The sequence below is a fragment of the Leopardus geoffroyi genome, chromosome A2, assembly GCF_018350155.1.
Source record: "Leopardus geoffroyi isolate Oge1 chromosome A2, O.geoffroyi_Oge1_pat1.0, whole genome shotgun sequence".
NCBI lineage: Eukaryota > Metazoa > Chordata > Mammalia > Carnivora > Felidae > Leopardus > Leopardus geoffroyi.
The window spans coordinates 79,681,238-79,705,074 of NC_059331.1; the positions used below are offsets into that span (position 1 = coordinate 79,681,238).

At 40.4% G+C, this 23,837-nt stretch overlaps 1 protein-coding gene and 1 pseudogene across 14 annotated transcripts in view; one reads left to right on the forward strand and one right to left on the reverse strand.

The window, feature by feature from the left end:
* Positions 1–23,837, forward strand: part of SRPK2 (SRSF protein kinase 2) — a 258,055-nt gene that overhangs the window by 25,220 nt on the left and 208,998 nt on the right. The gene's annotated exons all lie outside the window — the stretch shown is intronic.
* On the reverse strand, positions 17,086–17,331 carry LOC123606332 (annotated as a pseudogene).

Sequence of the window (23,837 nt, forward strand, 5' to 3'; positions counted from 1 at the left end):
TTCTATACCAGCCCCTATAACTTATTTATAGGAGACATAATGTTGAAGCACAGGTCCTCATGAAGTTAGATCTAGAAATCATGAAAGAGATAGTCTAGGTCTGTAATTTGAAACTAGAATATGGGGATGGGGAGGAGGAGACAAAGGCATGTGATAAAAGGAATGGGTGGTCCTTGTAGTCATTTTTAGATCTATTTTTTATTTTTAAATTACGTTCAGGCAGAATCTAAGAGGGAAATAAACATTTGTTATCCCATCCCTTGTTTCGTGTGGTAAATGTACTTTGGGTAAGATTGAAAAAACCGTTTTTTTGTAAAGGGAATTCTAGTTTCTTGTTAGCTAGTATTGAGGCATCAAGTGATGTTCTCCCATGAAAAGAATTCTTAATAGAGTTGAGAACTCTGACTGACAGGCGCTCAGGTGGACATCAGGCCTGAACTGGGTGTTACTGTTCGGGTAGGAACTACTTTGTGGCACCGCCCATCTCTGAGACTTTGCTTTCCCAAGCTTTGACTCGTTTTTTCCACAAGACCAGAGAAATCCCTCCTAAAGTAGAGATTCTTAACTCTGTAACCTGAAGGTTTTAAAGATTTTGAAAATAAGCCTTGTTCTTCTTCTTTTTTTTTTTTTTTTTTTTTTTTGATAAAGATGTAGTCTTGCATGTCACTGTGAAAAAGCAGATGTGGTTGAACATGCCTTAATTTTAAGCTGAGTATATATGACATTGAGCTATATGAAATTGGCTTGTTTTCCCTAAATGTCAGATTCATCAGCTCCCTTGTGGTTCATCTCATATACGTAAATAGCTAATACAGCAGCTTCTATTTATTAAGCTCTTGTGTCTTGGGCATCCTACTAAATGCTCAGTGTGTACTTCTCATGTTTAATTCTAACAACCTGAAATTGGGCTCTTTAAATTTTCAGCTGTCCAGAGTCCATTTATCCTCCTGAAAAGAGGCCTCAGTTTTTGTGTGGGGATTAGGCCTTATCTATTTTTGGTTCAGGTAATTCAGTCTCTTCCCGTTTCTTCTCACACTCCAGGGATAGTGTGTGTCCTGTTTCAGTCAGTGTTTTCTGCTCACTGGCCACAGTTAGAGTCCACCTAGAGCTCATCACAGGGCTTTTGTTGGAGGATCTGGAAGGGGCTTTTGCTTTGTTTGGCTTGACTGTGAGAGGTTGTGAAATGAAGTTATGGTGCCATTTTGTCACCAGACAGACCCTGCAAACAGAGAACTGAGCCTAGCCTAGAGGTGGGGAGAGACTCAGTCCTGAAAATGATATTGAAACTCTGTCTGAAACAAGGGCTACCTGATGGATTTCCAGTTACGTAAGCCAGGTTGAGTTGGGGTTTCCATTACTTACACTCAAAGAGCAGTGTTATTCCTAATGGCAGGTGGGAATAACCCAAATGTGCATCAACTGATGAATGGATAAAGAAATTGTAGTATGTCCACGGTGGAATTTCATTTGGCAATAAGACAACGGATTACTGTCAATTACTACATCGTAGGTGTACCTTGAAATCAGTATGTTAAATGAAGGAAGCCAGTCATGAGTGACCAGATATTATATTGACATGAGATTTTAGAACATGCAGATCTCTGGAGATGGAAAGTAAAGAAGTGGTTGCTTAAGGCTCGGGGAGGGTGGGTGGTGGTGGCGGGGAATGGGGAGCTATTGTTGATAGTATGAGTTTCTTTTGGGGGTGATGAAGATATACTAAAATTAATTATGGTGATGCTTTTACAACTTTGAATATACTAAAAGTCATGGAATTCTATACTTTAAATGCATGAATTGTATGATACATGAATTGTATCTGACTAAAGCTATTATTAAAAGAAAAACAACCAAAAACTGAAAGATGTTACCAAAAGAAAAACACTGAAAGAATTCTAAATTACTATTTTTTAAAAAAAATATTTATTTTTTGAGAGAGAGTGTGCATGTGTGAGTGGGCAGAAAGAGAGAGAGAGAGGGAGAGAGAGAGAGTGTCCTGATGTGAGACTTGAACTCACAAACCGTGAGATCATGCCCTAAGCCAAAATCAAGAGTCGGACGCTTAACCTACTGAGCCACCCAGGTGCTCCTGGATTACACTGTTATTATTCTCATTTTACAGACGAGGAGCTGGGGCACAGAGATGCTGAGCATCTGGCCCATCATTGTTGAGTGCTGGGGGCTTGGAGAGCTGGGGTTCGGGCCACTTATCTGACACCGTGTCCAAGCTTACTGTTGTACTGTGCTGCCTTTTTTCATAAGACTGATCCGTAATGGAACTTTGTGGAGTCGGGAGTTCCTTAGCAATTACTTAATCTAACTCCTTCATTTTACTGATGAGAAAATTGAACCTCACATAATGCAGTGACTTACTCGAGATTGCCAAGTTAATTAGTGGCAGCCAGGGATTTGTGACCTACTCAGAGAGGCAGGCAAGTAAACAAGTAAGCAGTGATCAAAAGTGGAAAGGGTGGAGAGCAAATAGAGGTACATTGTGCTTTGTAGAATTAAGGGAGGGCTCCGAGAGTTCTACAAACTCTGACTGACTGCCCAAATGAATTTTCACTCAGGCCGTGACATTCTGAGGGAATAGGTGACAAACAGGGTGAGTGTGAAGGAGAGAGTGAGAGGTCCTGAGCATCTCAGCGCATACATGGGGTCACAGCAGGGTGCAGAAGGTGAGAGTAGGAAATTCTGAGTTTGTCTGGAAGCAATGGCGGATTTTTGAGGAATAGCATGCTCACCTGCTTAAGATAACGGATGAGCAGCTACGTGGAGGAGGGCTGAGGCCCGTGGCAGAGATTGAAGATTTGGAGAGACACTTTTGCACGTTCTCGCAGTGATCCAGGTATGAGGCTGGGTGGTGGTGGGAGGAGTGGGACGGAGGGATGGAATGTGTGTCTGCACAGGTGGAATCATTAGGACTTGGCAGCAGACTGGAAGCTGCTAGATGGTGAGCTTCTCGGGGCAGCTGGGTCCCACCTGCCGTGTTTCCCTGGTGCCCAGCGCAGTGCCTGGCACCTTTTGCAGAAGGGGGAGGATTTTGCTGTGACTTCAGATATGTCATCTTCTGACTTGGAAGATTTTGGTCCGTTAATGAACACAGGGGAAGAGCAGGGTTGGGCCTGGGGATGAAGAGGAAAAATATGAGGATTGAGGTGGAGGCAAAAGATTGAGATTTTGTTGGAGTTTGAGATACGAGACATTCATATGTGGCTGTTGAGCTGGATGAATTGGGATCTCATCTCAGATAAGAGAGAGAGAGGCTGTAATATATCTAGGAGTCAGAGGGTCATCCCCAAAAAGGTCATAATTGAGGCTGTGTAAGAATTAAGAGAATGTTGAAGATAACCTACATTTTGAAGGGGCAGGATGGGGAGTAACAGCAGTAGCAGAGGCCTGAAGAGGACTGTGTTAGTGGTAGTAGTTTATTCTCTGGAGGCCAAGGGATGGGCACCATTTGAATGAGCGTCCTGTGCATCAGAGTTAGTAAATGAAGACCAGTAAAAATGGCTAATGGGCTGTTTTGGTGGCCAAAGGAGGTGCTCCCTGTTGAGAATTGGGAATTTTTAAAAATGTTTTTAAAAAAATGGTTATTCATTTTTTGAGGGGGGGGGGGGGCAGAGAGAGGGAGACAGAATCTGAAGCAGGCTCCAGGCTCTGAGCTGTCAGCACAGAGCCCAATGTGAGGCTTGAACTCACAAACCGTGAGATCATGACCTGAGCCGAAGTCGGATGCTCAACTGACCGAGCCACCCAGGCGCCCCGAGAATTGGGAATATTTAAAGCATGGTTATAAGACTGGGGTGGCTGCTAGTGAAGGGGGAGTAAGGAAGTAAGATTAGTAACAGTGAACATTTGTAAACCTTCAGTGTATGCACCATGCCGAGTGCTGGCCATGTTCTTCCTTGTAGTCCTCGTGGTGACTGAGAGGTACAGAAAATGGAAAGATGATTGTAAAATGAAGAGGGTATTTAAAATGAGGTTTGTATCTGTCCTAGTACACATGGCAAAACTGATTCTGAGGAACGGCCCCTTAGTCCAGGTCATACGTACAGCTGCTTTTAAGACATGACCTGTGGAGCCTGTGCTCTGGATTGTAGGGTGTTGGTCACATGTGAGATGTGTGTGTTTTCTTTCCCAGTTGTATTAGTTGCTTATCACTTTGTAACAGATTATCTTAAAACATAGTGACTTAATCACTTACAAAACGTTAGTTATGCATCAGTAAACTCGGACAAAAACCGCAGTGGCTTCATACAACAGGCATTTATCACTGCATAGTTCCCGAGGTTAGGAATTTGGGAGCCGTGCAGCTGGGCGGTTCTGGCGCTGGGTTGCAGACATTGGAAGGCTTGGCTGGGGCTGGAGAAGCTCCTTCCAAGCTGGCTTACTGACATGGCTCTTGGCAGGAGACCTCAGTTCCTTGCCATGTGGACCTCTCCTTGAGCGTCCTCACGACACGTCAGCTGGCTTTGCCCAGAGTGATGATCCGAGAGAGCAAGGAGGAAGCCACAGTGCTTTTCATGACCTGCTCTGGGAAGTCTCACACCTGTCACCTCTGCCACATTTTACTGGTTAGAAGTGAGCTGCTGGGGGGACAGTGGAGGCTGTCTCCCCCCTTTGAAGAGAGGCATACTAAATACTTGGTGAACATATTTTTAAAGCCAGCGCCCGGGTCAGGCACAGCGAGGAGGAAGGGCTCCCGGGGGAGGAGTCAGAAGACTGGGGTTTCAGACCCAGCTCTGCAGCCTGCTCCCTGAGGCTCTGGAGGATGTGGTTTATCCTCCCCGAACCTCGTTTCCTCTTTGCAAATAGGAGTCATAAAAGTGTGGGCCACTTCACAGTAAGTCATAAAGGTGACAGCAAAGAGATAACACTTGTGATGGGCTCTGGGACCCCCCCCCCATTCCCCCCCTAACAGCGGAACGGGCTTTGCTGACGGACGTGACTGCTTGTTCCAGTCCTGTGCTGTGTAGTCTGGAGCATGTCGTGTGACCTCTCTTGCGCCTCAGTTTCCTCGTGTGTGAGTCAGGATTAATTCAGGTGTCCATCTCATGGGGTTACTGTGAAGATTGAATAAGAGTTCATAGGACATATTTAGCATAATGCCTGCACATGTTAGGGCCAGGTGTTACTGAATAAGCAGTAACTCGAAGACTCTCTTCTTTCTGCTGGTTTCCATTCTAGTATCTCTTTCTTGGGCTTCAGCCAGTACTTGGCCCCAGGACTTTCACATGGGTATTTATGAAGGATCCTTGATCCAAGGTCAAATGTTTCTTTAAATAAAACGTTTTATTTTAAAAAACATACTACCTGATTGTACTGAACTAGTTTGGTTAGAAAATATTTCACTTTTCTGTACCAAATAGTGACTTATTAAGTTTGCCAAGCAGTTACAGTGTCATTAATATTAATATAAGTCATTTGTGGATCAGTTTGAAAATGTTTTGTTTTTCTAAACTTCTGTTTTCAAGGAAAGTTTCCAATTGTGATATAATCATTTTATGAATAACTAAGGCCCTTGAGATATCTTAGTGGTAGTTGAGAATTGTGCAAAAGACCACATATGACTTAATGGTTCATAAATTATTGCAAATGACTCACATAAAAGTTTCTAATTCTTATTGAAGCTCAGAGTTTGTTTTTATTATGGTAAAATATACATAACATAAAATTCATCATTTTAATGTTTTGTAAGTATACATACAGTTCAGTGGCGTTAAGTATGTTTACATGGTCTTGCAGCCATCACCACATGTCCATCTCTGGACTGTTTTCATCATCCCATATTCAGACTCTCTGTATGTATTAGAGACCAGAGTTTCAAGGGCACCTGGCTGGCTTAGTTGGTGGAGCACGTGACTCCCGATCTCAGGGTTGTGGGTTTGAGCCCTGCATTGGGTGTAGAAATAACTTAAAATCTTTAGGGGCGCATGGGTGGCTCAGTCGGTTAAGCATCTGACTCTTTATCTTAGCTCAGGTCTTGATCTCAAGGTTGTGAGTTCAAGCCCCACATTGGGCTTGTGTTATGTGTGAAGCCTACTTAAGAAAAAAAAAAAAAAAAAGAAAACAGGGTTTCATTAAACTTGTTTTCACTGGGTACTATTTATGAAAAACATTTGGGGGCGCCTGGGTGGCGCAGTCGGTTAAGCGTCCGACTTCAGCCAGGTCACGATCTCGCGGTCCGTGAGTTCGAGCCCCGCATCGGGTTTGGGCTGATGGCTCAGAGCCTGGAGCCTGTTTCCGATTCTGTGTCTCCCTCTCTCTCTGCCCCTCCCCCGTTCATGCTGTGTCTCTCTCTGTCCCAAAAATAAATAAACGTTGAAAAAAAAAAAAATTAAAAAAAAAAAAAAAAAAAAAAAAAAAAAGAAAAACATTTGATTTTTTTTCTTTTCCTTTTTAAGTTTATTTATTCATTTTAGGAGAGCGAAAGCACCAGTGGGAGAGGAGCAGAGAGGGAGGGAGGGAAGGACAGAGAGAATCCCAAGCAGGCTCCACATTGTGAGTTCAGAGCTTGACGTGGGGCTTGAGCTCACGAACCACAAGATCATAACCTGAGCTGAACTTGAGAGCTAGGTGCTTAACCAGCTAAGCACCCAGGTGCTCTTATTTTCATTTACTTTTATTTTTAAAAGACTGACAGGAGATTTATTGCACTGCTGTTTGCTACAGTAGAGAAATACAAATGGACACTTCCTACATACAGTATCATTAAAATACATTTATGGTAAATATCTTTGTGAAGCTTCCCAGATAGCCTATTTACTAAAATATTGAAAAGAACATTTTAAAGGCAGCCACTTACTATGGATACGCCTTTGGAGATCAATATAAATAATTTATTATGTAACAGCTTAAGTTTTCTTTAGAAAAGTTCATATCAGGTTTGCATTAGAGCCAGTTTTTTTTTGTCATTTATAAGAAATAATATATGCATATTCATTTCTCTTATTGTAAAAAACCCACAACATAAAATTTACCATCTTAACAATTTTGTGTCCAGTACAGCGGCATATGTACCCACTGTTGTGTAACACAACACTAGGACTGTCTTAAAGAACCACAACTCTTGGACCCATCAAACAACACCCTTCTTCTTCCCCCTTATCTGACCCCTGGCGACCACCATTTCCTTTGTTTGTCTCTTTTTAAAATATTTTATTTTTATTTAAAAAAAATTTTAATGTCATTTATTTTTTGAGAGACAGAGAGACAGAGCACGAGCTGGGAAGGGACAGAGAGAGAGGGAGACAGAATACGAAGCAGGCTCCAAGACTCTGAGCTGTCAGCACAGAGCCCGATGCAGGGCTTGAACTCAAGAACCGTGAGATTATGATCTGAGCTGAAACCAAGAGTCAGATGCTTAACTGACTGAGCCACCCAGGTGCCCCTGAAATACTCAAATGATAAATGTTGTAAAGATTTTAAAGCCATGGTGAAAGCATTCAAAATGATTATTTTCCTGTATGAGTTAACGTAGGAAGACTTTTTTCAGCTTTTAATACAGTAAATACGCCTGTAGGAAAACTGTTACATGGTACTTTCCAGGAGACAAGTGGTTAACATTTTACACTTTCCTTTTGAAGAAGGGAAGAAGTTAAGATTCCATTTTTTTGTTGAGTCAACAGAGACAGGGAAGTGTATAACAATATTTTAAACCAGTGCTGTCCAACAGATCTTTGTGTGATGATGGAGATGTTCTGTATCTGTGCTGCCCAGTATGGCAGCCTGGAGCGTGTTCTAGATCACTTGAAGTACGGCTGTTGTGACTGAGGGACTGAAGTTCTAATTTTATTTAACGTAAGTTAGTTTACATTTTTTTTAAGGTTTATTTTTGAGAGAGAGAGAGACACACACAGAGACAGAGTGCTAGTGGGGGAGGGGCAGAGAGAGAGGGAGACACAGAACCTGAAGCAGGCTCCAAGCTCTGAGCTGTCAGCGCAGAGCCTGATGGGCTCAAACTCATGAACCATGAGATCATGACTGGAGCCGAAGTTGGGTACTTAACCGACTGAGCCACCCAGGCGCACCTAACGTAAGATAGTTTAAATTTAACTAGTCACATGTGGCTAGTGGCTATGATATTGGTCAGAGCAGATATAGAACATATGCCTTTGTGGTCATTGGCCATGTCCATTTTGGACACTTGTTTCTTGCCCAGCTTTATATTCCAAACACATTTCTTCGTGTATAAAATAAATATTTATGGATGAATAAATGAAAAGTTTTTGTTCTTCAGATGATATGGTGTTTCAGTTGTGTTTTTTTTTTTTACCTTATTCTCTTTTGTAACTTCTAATTGTTACATAATGTCTTTTCCTTTTTAAAAAAAAAAATTTTTTTTTTCAACATTTATTTTTGGGACAGAGAGAGACAGAGCATGAACGGGGGAGGGGCAGAGAGAGAGGGAGACACAGAATTGGAAACAGGCTCCAGGCTCTGAGCCATCAGCCCAGAGCCCGACGCGGGGCTCGAACTCACAGACCGCGAGATCGTAACCTGGCTGAAGTCGGACGCTTAACCGACTGCGCCACCCAGGCACCCCCCCTTCTTTTTAATGTAGTTTTTTTTTTTGATTTCCTGCGGTATATTTGGTCATATTATTCATTTCTGTAGTCTGGTCTTGTGCATTTCTTTAAAATGTGCAAATGAATTTGGATTATCTCACCAACCTGAAAACTACTGTTTAGTTTTTAGTTTTTGAATCTGTAGGAGAGAAACTTGACTGAATTGAGATTCATCCTAACGGACTCTGAACACTGCACATCAGTGTAAGAGCTGTCATTGTTCTTTGTTCCCTTTGTACAATTACTTAAAATCCCCTCCTCTTCCTTTCAGTATTTTATTCATTTTTAGGATTTAAAAAAATATTTATTTTGAGAGAGAGAGAGAGAGAGAGAGAGAGAGAGAGAAAGAGAAAGCTAGTGGGGGAGGGACAGAGAGAGAGAGAGAGGGAGATCGAGAGAATCCCAAGCAAGCTCTGCACTGTCAGTGCGGAGCCTGACGCGGGACTCAGACCTACAGATGGTGAGATTGTTACCTGAGCTGACACCAAGAGTTGGATGTTTACCTGACTGAGCCACCCAGGCACGCTTACTTTCAGTATTTTGAATCAGAAACTAGATAAGCAATTTTTTTTTTAAGTACAAATGTGGGTGAAGATTTTATTTTTAATTAATCTCTATACCCAGTGTGGGGCTTGAACCCACAACCTTGAGATCAAGGGTTCCGTGCTGTACTGACCTAGCCAGCTAGGCGCCCCTCCAGCACTTTTTGTAGAAAAGACTATTCTTTCTTCCCTGAATTGCCTTTGTTTTTTTTGTTGAACATTAATTGACCACATATGTGTGTTCTCTTTCCGGACTTGAATCTGTCCTATTGATTATAGACCTTTTCATCTATGTTGATATTTTACTGTCTTGATTACTGTAGCTTTAATAATAATTCTTGAAGTCCAGTGGTTTAAGTCCTCCATATTTGTTGTTTTTCAAAGTTTTATTTTGGTTATTCTAGATCCTTTGTATTTCTCCATGAGTTGTAGGATCAGCTTGTCAGTTTCTACCAAAAAGTGCTTATTTAGATTGGGGTTGCATTGAATCTATAGATAAACTTGGGGGAGAAGTAACATCTTAGCAGTACTGAATCTGTGGTCCATGAGCATATGTTTCTACCTTTATTTAGGTTGTCTTTAATTCTTTTCAGTAATATTTTGTAGTTTTCAGTGTACAGGTGTTATACATCTTTGGTCAGATTTATTCCTAAGTATTTAATATTTTTTGATGCTGTTATTAGTATATATTTCTTAATTTCAGCTTTTTATTTTATTATAATTTGAGCCTACATAAATCATGGTTATGATTGTGGATTCTGGAATTAGACCTAGGTTTAAACTGCAGCTTTACTACTTCTTGGGTGTCATGGATTGGGCAAAAAAATCAGTTTTTCTGAACTTGTTTTGTCAGTGAAATGGAGAATGATTACCGACAGCATTTTCAGCCTTGGCACTGCAGATGCTTGTCGCAGCTAATCAGCCTGATGATAGAAAAGGTCTCCAGTCGTTACTGGAGGTCTCTGGGCATTGCGTGGGGGGCATATCAAAATCACTCCTGAGCGAGAGCCATTGTTTTTGCTTTGTGAGATTGCTGTGAGGGTTAATTTGATTGCATGGGAAGAACTTACTTGCAGTACTTGTCTATGGAAGACACATTGGTTGATACTGTATCGTATGTTCTTCAGTTGTTTTGGCACTTTAAGTTACTTTGTTTACTCTTAAGTATAAGCTCAGGGAGGGTAGTCTTTGGAAGGAAATCATTTAATTATGTCGTAGAGTCCAGGGAACATTTGGTAAGTAATTGAGTATGGGTGCTTTATTATACTAGTTTGAGGAGGTGTATGTAATTACATATCTATGTGGTGACCAGGAAGAAATGAGGATGTGGAGGATTAGTAAGAAACTGGACTGCTATCTATTTTCTTGTGTCTCATCTTCTCGTGTGGTTTTATGTTTATGTCAAATGTAGTGGATTTCTAGAATGTCAGTGACAAAACTCAAGTGTGTTTCAAAACCACAGTAACTTCACCTTGCCTTGTGGGCATGTGTTGTTTCTTTGCTGTTGGTCATTTCATCACCTTGTGAAAAGGACACCCTTTTTTCATTTTGTTGGATCATTCAGTATTGAGAGTGCTGGGAGAAGTGCGGGTAGAGGGTTGGAGGGTATCCTCTGTCCTCCCACAGGCACCTGACTTGATCCAGACCTGGAGCTTCCTCCCTAGAATTTGAACCCTGTGCCCAGTGACTGGAGATCCTGCCCTTTTGGAGTAGGACCCAGACGATGTGGTCAAGATCATCCGGGGCTGTCTCCATCCTGACCCTTCTCTGCACCGTTGGCCTTCCCTTTGGCCCTGTGTGCACCCCTGTGACTGTCTCACAACCCTCCCCCTCTGTTTCTGAATGGAGTTGTCTGTGACAAATTGATGCTTAACCTTTCTCCCATACAGCTGAGGTAAAATGTGTGAAGGGTCCAGAATTGCTTTGAAAATCCATATGTAAACATATGTACTTTTCTTACATATTATTTTGTCTGGTTTTAATGTATTTCTCCTGATGATACGATTTTCTTTCCAGCTGAGGACTGTTTTGTGAGTAGAAATCTGTAGAAAATCTCGTTTGAGAATGGCCATCCTTTTTGTGGAAGTTCTCTCATTTTGTATTTGTTGTTGTACATGTCTGTGATTGACGGAGTAAAGTAATTTGAACACTGATAGGCCACAGAGTAGGAAGGGAAACATTTACCATTAAACAAACAAACAAACAGGGATGCCTGGGTGTCTCAGTTGAGCTTTTGACTTTTAATTTCGGCTCAGATCGTGAACTCTTGTGGTTCCTGGAGATGGACATTTGCGTCAGGCTCTGCGGACAGTGTGGAGCCTGCTTTGGTTCTCTCTCCCCCTCTCTTTCTGCCCTTCCCTCTGTCTCACTCTCTCAAAGTAAATAAATAAGCATTAAAAAGACAAAAATAAAAAATGGTCACATAAATAACATTTTTTTAAAAATGAAAACTAACTTTCAAAACATTGAGAGAAGTGAGTGGCCTTTAACGTCTGACTTAGTAGAAGACGGATTCTCACGTATACTTCTTCATTCAGTCTGTTGTGATATATTTGAAGTAAGCATATGAAGAAGCTGTGGCCGTGGACAGATAGGTAGTTGGAAGAGTGTTTTAATAGACTTTTTAGATAATCATAGGTATTCATTGTGACTACACTGACACTTGGCAAGTGGGCAGGTGTTGGAAGAAAGGTGGTGTTGTGGAATCTAAACCCATATTGATGAGCTTTTCGTACTGTCACATGAAAATCCGTTGATTTTCTCGTACTTTACATGACACTTTGCCCCATACATGGTTTTGTAACATCATGCGTCAGTCTTCTGGAAATGAGTCATGCAGTACGTCAGATGTTGACACATGTCATTAAACGGTATCCCAAAGTAACGCTCATTAATATCTGATCAGAAGAGTTTTAAGCGTTGAGACCTGTCCTGCTTCTGGTGGCACACGGAAGTTTTACAGACTATCGTCTTGAAAGCTTGAATTTTATCACTGGCAACAAATACTCTTTCGTTTTTCTTTAAATGCTAGGCTTGCTTATTTATTTATTTTTTTATAGAAAGGTCTTTCATGTAGCCAAGTCTGAATAAGCATAGTTTGTGTTGTTTTTTCAAGTAAAGATGATGTTCTGTGAAAGAAAGTGGCTAATTCCGCCTACAATTCGGTTACCCAAGTGCTTTTTCTTGAGATAGCCATCGTATTTTGGTGTGTACCAGTTCTTTATGCACATTTCCCACTTTGTCACACAGAATTTTAAGTAGATACTTTTTTTTTTTTTTTTTTTTTTAAAGCTTATTTTCGGAGCTCCTGGGTGGCTCAGTCAGTTGAACATCTGACTTTGGCTCAGGTCATGATCTCATGGTTTGTGAGTGTGAGCCCCACATCGGGCTCTCTGCTGTCAGCACAGAGCTTGCTTCGGATCCTCTGTCCCTTGGCACCTCTCCGTTCACAGACTCTCTCTCTCTCTCTCTCAAAAATAAATAAATGAATAAACATTTAAAGTTTATTTGAAAGAGAGAGAGTGTGCGTGTGCACATGCAAGTATGTGAGTGGGGGAGGGGCAGATAGAATCTCAAGCAGGCTCTGTGCTGTCACAGAGCCTGAGGCGGGGCTTGAACTCATGAACTGTGAGATCATGACCTGAGCTGAGATCAAGAGTCGGATGCTTAGCCAACTGAGCCACCCAGGCATCCTGCTTAGTGTTATTTTAGAAATGTCAGTGTAGGGGCCCCTGGGTGGCTTGGTCGGTTAAGCGTCCGACTTCGGCTCAGGTCATGATCTCACGGTCCATGAGTTCGAGCCCCGCGTCAGGCTCTGTGGTGACAGCTCAGAGCCTGGAGCCTGCTTCACATTCTATGTCTCCCTCTCTGCCATTCCCCTGCTCGTGCTCTGTCTCTCACTCTCTCAAAAATAAACATTAAAGGGGCGCCTGGGTGGCGCAGTCGGTTAAGCATCCGACTTCAGCCAGGTCACGATCTCGCGGTCCGTGAGTTCGAGCCCCGCGTCGGGCTCTGGGCTGATGGCTCGGAGCCTGGAGCCTGTTTCCAATTCTGTGTCTCCCTCTCTCTCTGCCCCTCCCCCGTTCATGCTCTGTCTCTCTCTGTCCCAAAAATAAATAAACGTTGAAAAAAAAAAAATAAAAAAAAAATAAAAGAAATGTCAGTGCATTCATACAAGAAAAACATACATACACAAACTAGAAGTGAAGCTTATTATTTTCAGATGATAAAGTCTATTTGAAAGATCAGAGACTATTGTGAAAATTATAATTAAGAAGAGTTAAGGCAAGTGAAGTATTCCAAACAAAAAGTAATTTAAAAATATTTCAGTAATAACCTATTGGATATATAATGGAAAGATACTCTCTTTACAGTAGGATCCAAAAATAACATCTTTTTCATAACTGAGGACATTTAAGTAGATAAATAATTTGGACAAATTAACTAGAACATTGAGTATGTAAGGTCAGCATTTTTAGCTTGACACTCTTAGGTGAGACAAATTATTTTAAAAATCCTGTAACAGTTCTTACCAAATTTATTCAAAGATAAATTTTCAAGTCAGCTTCTTTTTTTGCCTTGTAATAATTTAAGATTAATACTTTGTTTATCTTAAGACATTTTAATTCCGGTTTTGGTTGTAGGAATTACATTGAAAAGTAGTTTCATACATTCTTTTTTAAAGCTTTTTTTTTTTTTTTTTTTTTTAATTTTTTTTTCAACGTTTATTTTATTTTTGGGACAGAGAGAGACAGAGCATGAACGGGGGAGGGGCAGAGAGAGAGGGAGACACAGAATCGGAAGCAGGCTCCAGGCTCTGAGCCATCAGCCCAGAGCCTGACACGGGGCTCGAACTCGCGGACCGCGAGATCGTGACCTGGCTGAAGTCGGACGCTTAACCGACTGCGCCACCCAGGCGCCCCTTAAAGCTTTTTTTTAATTATGAGAAATTTCAAACTTAGAAGTTGAGTTAATAGCATATTAAATGCAAGTACCTGTCACTTAAATTCAGTTTTGTTACTTTGTTAGATATGCTAATGATTTGTGACTATGTAAGAAAATGTACAAATCTTTTAGTGACTGCTGTGGACTGATTTGTGTCCCCCCCAAGTTCTGATATTGAAGCCCTAACCCCCAAAGTGATGGTGTTTGGAGATGGGGCCTTTGGCAAGTAGTTAGATTTAGATAAGGTCATAAGGGTGAAGCCCTTAGGATCGGATTAGTGCCCTTATAAGAAGAGACATTGGGGTACCTGGGTGGCTCAGGTGGGTGAGTGTCTTACTGGTGTTGACAACATGGAACCTGCTCGGGATTGTCTCCCTCTCTGTCTGCCCCTTTAGATTGTGGTCATCTAAACCCAGTCTTGTATTCACATTTCCACAATTACTTCTTACAGTTGATTTTTTAGAATTGGGATCCAAAAATAACTCCATGTGTTCTATTTGTTATGCTTTTTAAATATGGTGAAGTAAAAGAGTGGTTTTAAAAAACAGTGCAGTGGGACCACTGATTTTTCATCCAGTGGTTGTATTTAAAAAAAAAAAAAGGGGGGGGGGAGGGTGAAGGACTGCTGTAGACGAAAAGATATTTAAAATGCAAAAGGAACAAATGTAACATGTGGGCTTTTTTTTGGAAGGGGGTCCTGATTCTGACATATTAACTGTAAAAAAGATGACAGTGTCTTAAGTTCTATAACTCCAATATTCTGGAAAACTGACACATAAACATTTGCGTTGTAAATAAAATAACATTCTGAAAGTGTTTTAATTAAATAAGGATTTTATATTTTTCACAAATTATAATAGTATTTTAACTTTTAAAATTTTTTTTTTTTTTCAACGTTTATTTATTTTTGGGACAGAGAGAGACAGAGCATGAACGGGGGAGGGGCAGAGAGAGAGGGAGACACAGAATCGGAAACAAGCTCCAGGCTCTGAGCCATCAGCCCAGAGCCCGACGCGGGGCTCGAACTCACGGACCGCGAGATCGTGACCTGGCTGAAGCCGGACGCTCAACCGACTGCGCCACCCAGGCGCCCCAGTATTTTAACTTTTAAACATTCCCAACACACTAATGAAAATTTTGTTAGAATATTTTTAAAAGTCAAGGTATTATTAACTCATGGTGTAGCTTTAAAAACTTCTCCCCTCCAAAAAAACCAACTTCTCCAAAGCTAAATCTATCAGATCAGCTTAGTAAAATTTTATAAAGATCATTACTATGATATTTTTGACATAGTGTTTTATACTAACTATAGTGAATTTTTAATGTGCAATGATATTATTCAAGTATGAATTTAACCAGTAGGTGGCAACAAATCAATATCTGAATTTATTTTTAAGAAAATTTCAGAAAAAACAGTATAAGTCATAAATAAGGCACATTTGATATTTTTCTACAAATAAATATTTTGTACTTATGTCCTTTATACATGCTTTTTAATTTGAAAAAAATGTACAGATTTTATTTTTGTATGATACGCATAGTTCTTTTTAAAGCTGTGATTGTTTTTTTTTTTTTTTTTTTCAACGTTTATTTATTTTTTGGGACAGAGAGAGACAGAGCATGAACGGGGGAGGGGCAGAGAGAGCGGGAGACACAGAATCGGAAACAGGCTCCAGGCTCTGAGCCATCAGCCCAGAGCCTGACGCGGGGCTCGAACTCACGGACCGTGAGATCGTGACCTGGCTGAAGTCGGATGCTTAACCGACTGCGCCACCCAGGCGCCCCAAAGCTGTGATTGGTTTTTAATAGTTGGATGATTAATTTATAGTTGTACTTAACAACTGATAATGAAGGTATTTGATTTATTACCTGGTGGATACAGATAATCATGATTTGAGTTATATTTTTGTTTTTGCTTTGCTTAATTCGAAACTTAATCTGGTTAATAAGTAGTATTGTTTAATTTGCTAAAAATAAGCTTCTATTAAAATTAAAAACCCACAAAAACCCCGGAAATTTTATAACGCTGTGTGATAGAACACTTGGGAAAAATCAGTGGGGAGTGTATTCATATGTTGTAATGTTGTAAATGCATTAGATCTACCGTTACTTACATCAGCTAGAAAAATACACCTAGTTTTTGAATTAAAAAGCATGTATAAAGGACATAAGTACAAAATATTTATTTGTAGAAAAACTTGCATCAAGTTTGACAAATGATAGAAAAGTATAATGCCATTTATAAAAGATTTCCAGTACCGTGTATTGTTGATGGATGTGTGTCTGTATTCTCTTCTCTGTGCGCTGTCCCTTGGATTCTCTGTCTCTCATAAAAGTATCCAGAGGTGGACACTTGGGCTTCCACCAGAACGTAACTGCCACTAGGAGCCAGGAGAAGAGGTTAGGACTCAGGGTTTGTTTTAAAGGGTTAGCTTAGCTTAAAAAAAAAAAAAAAAAAAGCTATTTTAAAATAATGTTAGCAGTTGTTAATTCTAAAGAGTGGGAATAGGAGTGTCATTGTAATACTTTAATTCTTAAACTGTTGATTTAAAAAAGATACAACTGAACATAGTCTTGAGCAGAGCAGTCCATGGTTACAAAATGTTATTTGTCTCTTCAAATACAAACATTTAAAAAGTGTATAAACATTTTATGTTTTGTCCATATATACAAACTAAATGTCATTATTTACTACTTGATGTATTTTGGGTACTTTTTAATTTACACTCATGTACATTTCTAATTTAAATTAACCCATTACAGTTTATGTACTTTCACACATTTAGGCTTTTTGGTGGTTTCTTTTTTATTTTGGAAGGATCATTTCTTGTGACTATATTTTGTGCACTTGGTTTTAGGGGGAGGAAGAGTAATATTTTTGGGAAATAGAAGCTTATGTGAAATCCAAAGATATGAGCAGTGTTATAGTTTCTGTCATTTATTTTTAGATTTTCTGTATTTTTCTTAATTTTTTGAGCCATACTTTATTGACAATGTCAGTCTAGAACAAGCCAGGCATTTTTCCCCGTGAAGTGAGATAGTTTTCATTCTGCCGTAACATGTACCCACACATCTTCTTCACCTTGAAAATGTAGCATTTCAAGCTTTAGTCAGGGTAGATTACCCCTTTTTCACTTTCACACTTTTTACCGTGCTGCCAGAAGTCTTCTCAGCATTTGCTTTGAATTCTGTCTTAGCACATCTCTCACTGCTTTTGCACAGATCTGGGAGTATGGGATGTAGCTGGGTCCAGCCTCTCGCCACCAAGATGTCATGAGAGTAGGTGTGTCAGTGTTGGCTCCTGGATTGCCTTTAGGTTAAATAACACTCTAGCATACAGTTCTGTCTCTTTCCTCATCCTCTCCAACTTTTGTCGTTGTATTTCATTCAGCTTTGTTAGGTGGATAAATGCAGGTGGCTATCAGGAATGTACACACTTCCCTTGCAGTGATGTGTTGTGTAGGAACTTGTGTTTTTCTTGGTACTTTAGAATGTCATCTTTATCACTTGCCCTTGTCCACTGGTATTGTTCATGATCTCTTGGGCCCTTTCCTGCCTCTGGCCTTTTTGAGCTGCTGTTTTCCCCGCTTCGCTTTGCTGGTTTCTTGTTCTTTCTTCTGGCATCAGCTTTGATGTTGTTTCTTAGAGAATTCTTTCGTGACCATCCTGTGTACAGTGCCTCCTCAGTAGGTCTTTACTTGGAGCTCTGTGGTGCTTACCAGAACATCCCATTGCTTTTTGTGCTGTTTGCTCAGTTCCTACTAGACTTAAGCTCTGTGAGGTCAGGGGCCATGTGTATTTTACTCAAACTCTGAAAATTCAGGGCTTACATCCACGCTTGGAATGTTCTATGAACTTGTAGTAAGTCAAATGAATTGCTGAACGAATGAACTTTAAGGATTTACGGTTTACGTGTCAGAACTCATTTAACTTTTCTCTCTTCATCTCTCGTCTCTCTGTTCATTCTTTAGTGATGAATTTTCTCTTCTCCAAAGGTAGGATATGCTTTTAGGATCAGTATTTGTTTTTATGGGTTATTCTTTATATTTAACTCTTTGACACATCTGAAATTTATTGTAGAATATAGTAGTGTGTGGTATATTCAAAGTAATTCCTTTTGTTTTGAACTGCATTCTCATATATTGAGTCATTTGTTATTATTTATAGTTAAAAATTTAAAAATGTCTGTAGAAATACTGTTTTATGGTTTAGTCCATCGATTAATGCCTTCTCTTAGTTTTAAACTATTATATTTTGAAAACCTGGTCCCCATGAAAATATAATTATAATTTAAATTATTTATGGTACCCATGAATATATAATTATCACTTAAATTATTTAATTTTTGTCAAACCCATGTGAATTTTACTATCAAAGGACCAGGTTATAGAAAATATTTTGTGTGGTTTCTACTTGGTATTTCACTTAATCTCTAAATTTATATTATTGTCATATTTATACTTGGATAGGTTTTGTAATTTTTAAACTAAATTATTTATATTTTATCCTACCATCCACACTACCCCATCCCATCAGTCCTACAACTTATTCTTTGCTAAGTCATTTGGGAGTAGACATTGAGAGCTGCTGACATATTAACTTCACCCCTGAATAATTAAGCATGTCTCTTAAGAAAAGGGATGTTTTCCTACAATACAACCACAGTGTTGTTATCACTCGTAGGGAATTTAACATTGATAGAATGTTGTGTGTGTGTGTGCATAAATTTAACATTGGTAGAATATTGTGTGAATATATGTTAAATTATATATATGTATATAAACACACACACACACACACACACTACACATATATAATTTAAATCCAGGAGCACACATTACATTTAGATGTCATGTCTCTTAGTTCTCCTTCTGAAACTCTATTGGAGAAGGATCATTTTTTTTTTCTTTCATTTCCATTCTGCTGTGGACCAATAATTTTTTAAAATACAATAGTAATAAATTACTAGAAAAGTAAAATGGAAGAAATGAAGACATAAAATTAAGGCTCATTTAAAAATTAGATTCTGTGATCAAGTTGCTATAAAAATTTCTGAACTCTAACTTGTGTACTTCTCTTATCATGGATCAATAGCAAACATTTTGAGGGCTTTTAGTGATCTGAGAATTAAGTAATGCTGATCTGGAATGGTTCCCCCAGGCTAATTTATTTTTTTAATGGCCATGAGAGTTTTAAAGAGCCCAGACCAGTTGTTTTATAGATGAGTCTCTTAATTTGGATTTGTCTGATTTGTCATGATTAAGAATCAGATTAAATACTTTTGACAGGAATACATCATAGGTCATGGTGTCCCCTTCTCAGTGTGTCCGTATTATCACATGAGACACATCATTATTGCTAATGTTAAGTATCATTTGGTTAAAATGTGTCTTCCAGGTTTTTTGATTGTGGAGATTCCTTTTCCCTTTTAAAATAAGATATTTTCAGACTGTGTGAGTATCTGTTCTTATAATTATGCAGTGGTTTTAACATCCCTTGGTGTTTCTTGCCTGAATCAGTGTTTTGCAACCGTGGGTTGCAAATGAGAATTGTCTAATTCTCTTAGTATCTTTTTCGTTGATTAGTTGTCATTCCTTTGAAGAGAAGACATTTTCCTACTCCAACAGAGTTCTTAAACCACATTGTAGAGATGAGCCCTCTTTTCCCTTTTTCTGATAGATGCTTGTCTGACCTAGGGAAAATTGAAGTAAGTGTCTTTATATTAGACACCTCCCATTTCCTTTTCTGTGCCTTTTCCATCAGTTTTGCCCTTTGGGTCTGTTTTCTCCTGGTTTCAGTTTTCCCAAAGCTTCCGGGCTTAGAACCTCATGCCGCAGCCCATGAGGGCTTCATTTCCTTAAACTACCTACTTTTTTTTTTTTTCCCCCTCCTGTCTCATGATCAAAACTGCTTTGTGTGGTCCATGTTAATGCATGAAAATTTTTGTTATATAGGTTTCTTTAGCTATTTGTTTCTTTAGCTTTTTAGATCTGTTTGTGTTTTAAAAAAATCTCTTAGAAAAGAGATTTCTTGTAAGGTGAGTGAATAAATTAGATGACTAATAGGCAGTGTGACATGGTGAAATATGTAAAGGCAATGTGGGAGGAAGATTTTTTTGGAGGTTGTGGTTGAAACTGAGGAGCAAGCAGCCTCTGCTATATATGAGTTTTGCGGACTCACATCTGAGCCTGCAAACTTGGGTTGTTCCTGTTTTTATTGTTGTTGTTGTTGTTAATACCTTTTACTACTGGGCTGCATTTTAGTTTAACCTCTCCCCGCTACCCGCCCCCCCCCCCCCGCCCCGTTCCCTGTCCTGCCCTGATCCATTTTGTGCGTTGTTGGGGTTTATGAGTAGAATGAAGCAGGGGTTAGAGTCATTCATATGACTCCTTTGTAACCCTGATAAAATGTATTTCTGGTATCTTCTGGCAGAAATTTCTTGTCAATTTGAAGGTGTTTCAGATCAGCTCATCTGAATATAGTATCTTCTGCCCTTTCATTCATTCAGCAGGTGTTGGGTGACTACTGTGGACAGTATTGCTGGGCAGTGGGATCTAATAATGAACAAGCTGATGTGGGTCTCCCATGTTGTAATCTAGTTGGGGAGGCAGCTGTATACAGACAGTACACATGTCACATGGATGTGAAGTGATGGGAGAAAAATCCGGTGCCACAGAAAAACCTCAGCCAATCTTGGCAGGGAGGAGGTCAGGAGATGTTTTTTGGGGGTCACTATGTTGGGGAGGGGTGCAAAACCAGGAGACTGTGGGAGTGGTTGACAAAGGATCTGGAAAGGATTGCTTTTCAGGCCACATGATATCTGTCGCAGCTCCCTAACTTGCCACCGTAGTGCAGAAGTAGCCGTGGGAAAGCAATAAACACATGAATGTGAGGGTGTCTCAGTCAGACTTTACTTATGGACAGTGAACTCAGAATTACTTTAAAATTTTCAGCTGTCATGAAATATTATTTTGATTATTTCCCCCCCAACCATTTAAAAATGTAAAAACCGTTTTTTACCTTACACGTTGTTACAGAAACAGGTGGTGAGCTATATAGTTTGCTGACTCCTGGAATATGGCGCTAAAATAAAACGCCCATTATCAAGGGTCTTTTGCCTGAACTCTTTATAAAAACAGAGCTATCATGCAGTAGACCTGTAGTCAGAGCGTGCATTATGCTTTCAGTAAGACATAAATATATAGGTAGGGTTGAAAATTACAGTATTTCCGCACCTCTAGCTGTTCTTTTGAAACATTCCAGTAATTCTGGAAGTTAAAGGGAAGGCTGTTGGGAATTAAGAGAGTGATTGACTAGTGGTGCACATACAGAGGGACTTGCATGGTGTCATTAATAGTACTTAGAATCTAGGCCCAAGTTCCAGTCATGAACTTGTCAGTTGCTGCCTATGCACATCATGGCACTTTTCTGAGCTTTGTCTATCTGTGAAGAAGAGAAAGTGAACTCAGTACAGATACTGCTCGGAATTATTGCAGGTAACAGTATACTTTAAAGCACCACGTAAGTGTCAGTGCTAATATTTTAAGTTACACCGCCATTTTTTTTTTTTTAAAGTTTATTTATTTTTGAGACAGAGAGAGACAGAGCATGAATGGGGGAGGAGCAGAGAGAGAGGGAGACACAGAATCGGAAGCAGGCTCCAGGCTCTGGGCCATCAGCCCAGAGCCCGACGCGGGGCTCGAACTCACGGACTCTGAGATCGTGACCTGAGCTGAAGTCGGACGCTTAACCGACTGAGCCACCCAGGCGCCCCTACACCTCCATTTCTAGCATCTTTACATATATCCTGTAGATGTAAAATGGCATCATGTTTGCTTAGTTTTTGTCACCAAGATGGATTCTTGGGGAATTCAGCCATCATGCAGACATTCATGTGTCTACTGTATATTAAGGACATTCCAAATATGGGGATACAACAGTAAAGAAGAAATTGTTCTGTTCTTGTGGGATATAAATAAGTATGTCTTATACTGTGAGGTGGTCATAAGTACTATAAAGAAAATAAAGGTAAGGGGGTAGATGGAGGTCTGGGAATGGTGGATGGGGAACAAACTGGGGAAAGCCTCTTAGGAAATCAGGTTTGAACTTACTAAGGTTTGGAGAGGCGGGAGAGCTTTCAGAGAGACAGAGAACACAGTATAAAGGCCCTGAGGTAAGAAAGATTAAAAAAAAATTTTTTTTTAACATTTATTCATTTTTTTTTTATTTTTTATTTATTTATTTATTTCAACGTTTATTTATTTTTGGGACAGAGAGAGACAGAGCATGAATGGGGGAGGGGCAGAGAGAGAGGGAGACACAGAATCGGAAACAGGCTCCAGGCTCTGAGCCATCAGCCCAGAGCCCGACGCGGGGCTCGAACTCACGGACCACGAGATCGTGACCTGGCTGAAGTCGGACGCTTAACCGACTGCGCCACCCAGGCGCCCCAACATTTATTCATTTTTGAGAGAGAGCATGAGGGGAGGGGCAGAGAGAGAGAGAATCTGAAGCAGGCTCCAGGCTCTGAGCTGTCAGCACAGAGCCTGATGTGGGGCTTGAACCCAGGAATGACCTGAGCTGAAGTCAGATGCTTAACTGACTGAGCCACTCAGATGCCCAAAAAAGAGTTTTTAGTATGTTTGAATAAAGGTCAGCAAATATAGAGTGCTTTTTTTACTGCATAGATGTAGAGAGGTAGGGGAAAGATTTATAGGACCTGTTGGACCATGGGAAAGTGTTTGGATTTTATTCTGGGAAAGATGAAAAAGCGATTGGAGGGTTTTCAGCCAAAGAGTGAGAAGTGATCACTCTCCCTTTCTTTTTTCTGAACAGTTCTGTCCTGAAACCATTAGGTGGGACAGAGCAAGGTAGGCACATACCATTTGAGGGAGGGGTGTGTGGAGCTGTTGTGGCACAAAGCAGCATGTTGGCCCTCGTGGGATGGGGATGGTGGCCTGGGACAGAGGATCCATGTTGGGAGGGCATGGTGGATGTCACCAGAGTCAGAGCCTAAGCAGGTTGAAGACAGGGTCTTTCTGATGGGGTCACCTAGTGTGGGATGCTAGGGCTTGATCAGGGTGGGGAGAGTGTCCAGAGGGGAGAGTAGACTGCACGGAGAGTCAGGGCCCATGCTGTCCCCACCATGTGTAAGGGGTGGCCTGGAGCAGGCTTTGAGGATTAAAGCATAGTAATGTAGCAGTCTTCATTTTCTGATCTTGATGATTTTGTTGTAGTTTGTAGACCATCCTTGTTTTTAGCTTTTGAGGATGTTGGAGCCTCAGGTTGGCAGCTGACTCTCAGGTGGTTTGGGGAAGAAAGTCTTTGTATTGTGCTTTTCTACAGGTTTGTTGTTTCAAAACTGAAAAAGAAAAACCAACAGTGTCACCGTGGCTACTGTATGATAATGGATTGTAGAGTGGCAGGGTCTCAGGCAGGAGGCTGCAGTGGCCGCTAGTCTGGGTGGGTTGTGCTCGTGGTGTGAGTAGGTGGTCTTAGTGGAGGAGGTGAGAATGGTCAGATTGGGGGCTTAATTTGAAGTGAGAGCTGATTGGATTTGCTGGTGGGTGTGAGAGAAGACAAGAGTCAAGGATAGCCTCTTAGTTTTTTAAGGCTTCAGGAACTGGGGAAAGATGATGTCATTAAATAATGCCATGAATTCATTTTTTGAAAATTGAGTTTAAAGACAAAATAGTTGTTTGTCAAAAGACCTGGTTTCCAGTCTTAGCTCACCCACGGAGATGGTGTGTGAACTTGCCTTGACATTTTTGGCTCTTGGTTT